Source organism: Penaeus monodon, chromosome 6, assembly GCF_015228065.2.
Source record: "Penaeus monodon isolate SGIC_2016 chromosome 6, NSTDA_Pmon_1, whole genome shotgun sequence".
In the NCBI taxonomy this organism is placed as follows: domain Eukaryota; kingdom Metazoa; phylum Arthropoda; class Malacostraca; order Decapoda; family Penaeidae; genus Penaeus; species Penaeus monodon.
Window position 1 is genome coordinate 22,085,007 of NC_051391.1, and position 4,248 is coordinate 22,089,254.

The 4,248-nt window shown below is 38.4% G+C and overlaps 1 non-coding gene across 1 annotated transcript; it reads right to left on the reverse strand.

Annotated features, from left to right (window-relative positions):
- Positions 1-3,702: 3,702 nt before the first annotated feature.
- On the reverse strand, positions 3,703-3,774 carry Trnae-cuc. The gene has a single exon. It is a non-coding gene; the product is annotated as a tRNA-Glu (tRNA).
- Between the last annotated feature and the right edge of the window lie 474 nt (positions 3,775-4,248).

The following is a 4,248-nucleotide window of genomic DNA, read 5'->3' on the forward strand; positions in this document are numbered from 1 at the left end:
TAAAAATTTCTGTACACATTCATGACGAAAAAAAATCAAAGGATTCTCATACATTAAAAATCTCCCGTGTGGTCTAGTGGCTAGGATACGCGGGCTCTCCCCCCGCGAGGCCCGGGTTCGATTTTCCCCGGGACGGGAATGTTTTCCAGTCTGACTGCGCCCATCATAAGCCAACATATTACAGATACTTCCTGTGGTTAAAGGACTTGCTATAACATCAGGCAATGCAATGTACTGTGAGGCTTCCAAGCCTCCCTCCTCTGCCCTCCCTTTCTCCCCCACGGTTTTTTTTTTCCTTCTCTCTCCATTTCCTCTCTTTCTGATCCTCTTTCCCCCCTTTACCACTTTTTTTTCCCTCTCTCCTCTTCCTCCTTCCCTCTCTTTCTCTTAAACCCTATTTCCATCCTCTCTCTCTCCTTCTCTTTTATATCCCCCTCTTTGCTTCTCTCTGTCTTGCAAAAAGTTCTTTACCTAGCCTAATTCCCTTTGCCTAGCCCAGTTCTGTCTTGTCTTACTTTTGCCTTCTCTAAGTCCATCTTCCGTATTCTTACTCCTTTTACTTTGTATCCCTTAATCTTGCTGTTACGTGCATTTCCTCTGAAACCTCCTGGTCCTTGGCTATGTCTGTACTCTATAGAACTGCCCCTCATCGTCTAACTTCTATATATGCTTTTTTCTAGCACTTTCTCCTGTTTCTCGCCTGTTTTCCCTACTCTAGATCTTTACCCTTTATTCCTACGACCCTATGGCTCCCTTTTTCCTAATCCTGGCCTCTTATCCGGCCTCGGAGAGTCTGATGATCCTGGAGGAGCCACGGCAGATGGGTCGCCTGACACTCCGCCCTACCCTTACCTATTTTTTTTTTCTTCTGCCATGCATTTTTGTAAATTGCAACGATTTTCAATAGTATGAAAATTAAATCGTCTGTTTTTATATTAAAAGTTTTGTTTACATTTTGCTGTCGGGCATTTTAGAAAGCTGCGCATGTTTGAACTAGCCTGTCGCCCTGCCTCTGCCTTTTTTTATTGCATCTTGTGTTAAGTTACAATTCTTTTAATTATACGCATGTTGTTTTCTTTTTAACTGAACCTTTTTTAATTCTATTTTGGCACCTTTTATTTCATTTTGAGGACACTGGCAAGGTATTTTCTTTCTTTGCTCGTATTTTGAATATCCATTTTTTATAGTTCATGACTTTGTACTTTATATCGATTTTAATGTGTTCATCAGCTCCTTAATTTTACAATATTTGTGTTTTTTTGTTATGTTTTATTACTTTCATTGCCCTATTTGCGATTTTTATAATGAGTTTTGTTTTATATCCTTTTTAATAAGTTACTGTACTGATGATAGTATTTCTTAAATTTTTTTTTTTACAAAGTTCATGTCAAAACCCCTGCTAATATATAAGGAGCTCGATTCCACTGAATAAACGAGAGTTAAGACGAACGTGTGTATGTGTAACCCCCGTGTATCTTGCGGAGACATGGCGACGGACCTCCAGGAGAGAAGGTTGTACCTATCCTGAACATTGCTTTATTTTGTGAGAAGCTGGGTGTGTTATTTCAGTCATAATCACCAGGACTACCTAACACCCCTAATCCACAGATAATCCTATCTTACTCGAGGGCTTGCAAGGAAGATGGATTGTCTTTCGTATTATAGAATGACAGGGCCCCACTATCCCTGGCCCTTGGTCCTTTTTACCGCTTCACAGGCACCGTCATTTGGACGTTGCATCTATAAAGGGCTCTCATTACGGAAACCCTTACAGTACCTTTAATTAGCAACATCACTACGTGGGTCTCACAGAGTGTGACTTCCGGCCAGTAGAGCTGTTCATATAATTGGTAGCAAGGCGTGTAACTGAAGCCATTCTACGTTTAAAAATTCTGTACCTTGTGCATTTCGCTTATAACTTTTTCAATTAAATTTCACTGATATACTCACTAATAGTTTTCCACTTATCCATATTCAGTGTTCTTAATTCTAAATTATTTTACGTCTTGTTTCCTTTGTAAATAAAACAATAAAAAAAACTAAGGATGAAACGAAACGAAATCACCCAAGAAAAACCTGAGGTCCGCAATCTGTACTCTCAAAATTTACAACACAGGTGTCACAAAACACAGACGTTACCTTATTCTATACAGAAGGTGGACGCGGCTGGGGCAACCACTCTCTCTTTTAAAAACATGCAATTGAATGAAACAAGGGGTTTCTTTAGCTGTTCAACCCTCACCGCATATGGATCTGGCGAAGAAAAAGAAACAGGTTTTAAAAATCGATGTGAGAGCATATAGGAGAGAATTATTATTTATGTGAACCCTGCTATTATATTAATCGGCAAAAGTTATAGATCAGAGCTAATCTTCTGGCACTCTTAAAGTACGGGTAATGAGTTAACAGGCACTTCTAGTGGAATCAGCATGTCCGGTCATGGAACCAATGATAAAAAGTTCCTAAAGTTGTACCCTTACTATTAAGAGAGACAGTGCTGGTTTCCGTCAATCCCTACGCACACGACGGTCGTGGTAATCCTCTTCAACAGAAAAAGAAGACGAAGACAAAGAGAAACGAAGACAAAGACGAAAAGAAAAATTGCATTTATAAAGAGAACGGAAAAAGAAAAAGAAAAAGAAATAAAAGAGAAAAGAGAAAGAGAAAGAGAAAAAGAAAGAAAAGGAAAAAAAAGAAAAAAAAGAAAAAAAAAAGACAAAAGAAAAAGAAGAAAAAAAGAAAAAGAAAAAGACGGTCTACTGCAGAGATCCACAGGTATACATTTATTTCCCATGGATTCACGAGCGAGACTGACATCGCCCGCACGACGAGCTCTTCCCGAATAGCCCTTGGAACTACCAAGGTATCGCTGCAGTGCCACTTCGATAGTTAGCTATCTGGGTCCCTTTTAACTTAATTTTCTCTGCAATATGGTTATATTTTCATTTAGCATTTGTAATATGAATATATTTATTTTGTAACTAATATTTTAATTTTCTATGTAGGTTATGTACTGTACCTCTTATTTGCAATGTACTGTCTTTTTCTTTATATTACTGGTATATGTTCTTAGTTTTAATGTTCCACCATAAGTTACGGTATTTTAAGTATAGTTTTTTCTAGTCCTAAGTTTCCTATTCTTTCATTCTTAGCTTGTTCTTTTGAAGTTCCTCTAGGAGGTCGCGTCTTGTATTCTCTTGAAAACTGCAACCGTGTACTCGCTTGCCTTCTCTTATAAAGGATGGATATACTAATCCTCTCTCTCTTTGTGCTTAACCCCCTAGTCTGTGGCAGATCCTCGGGTTCCCCTTGACCTGAAAACCAGGTCATCGCAATGTGGCAATGGTCTGCGTGCATATGGCCGAAGACCCAGTGGCTTGGCATAGGGAGGCCTTGGATGAAATTATAAAAGTGAAATATATAAGATACAGTATGATCTTTAACATATTCATGTAAGAGTCGTGATGAGTAGGTAGTGCAGTCGTTACAACGCCTTGCTACCAAGTTCGTTACCAGCCCGCCTGTTCGGAAGTCGGGTTGTTATTATAATCATAATGACCTGTAAAATCCGCATTGTAGTTTGGTTTACAAAAGAAAATACACTATAGTACCTACTGCTGCACTAGGTCATTTTATCCCTAAATACTTGGGTACCTAAGCATTAAGTAATATGTTGGCCGTTGATCTACACATCTGAAAACCTTCCCGTGCCGGGAATCGAACCCGGCCTCGCGGGTGAGAGCCGCGTATCCTAGCCACTAGACCACACTGGGAGTTGTAGAGAGTTATTGGCTCTTATTTATTTTTTTGTCAACTTTATGTAAAAAAAAAAAAAAGAAAAGAAAGAAAAGAAAAGAAAGAAAAGAAAAAAAAAAAAACAGTAGCAACTTCCTCAATAATTAAAGTATGTGTTTCTCAGTCAAAAATACGCATATTTGATCTAGAACTTGTGGGGTATGAGTACGTTGATATCAGCTTTGATTACCTTTCGTCACTTGCAGGTAGATAAACCTTTGCATATTCATATATATGCTTTAGCAATGGGCCTTCAGACGATTCATTATGCAGTTGTTTACGTAAGCGGGTAATTTATGGCATTGTGGTACATAAATAGCTACTTGGAAAAAATGTATGGAGGTAAAATATACAATATTTCGTATTTATAATTAATTGATAATTTCCTGCGAGAAGGAATGTAAACTCCTGATAAAATGTGAAATAAGTTATAGCATATACGCGTGAACAGGG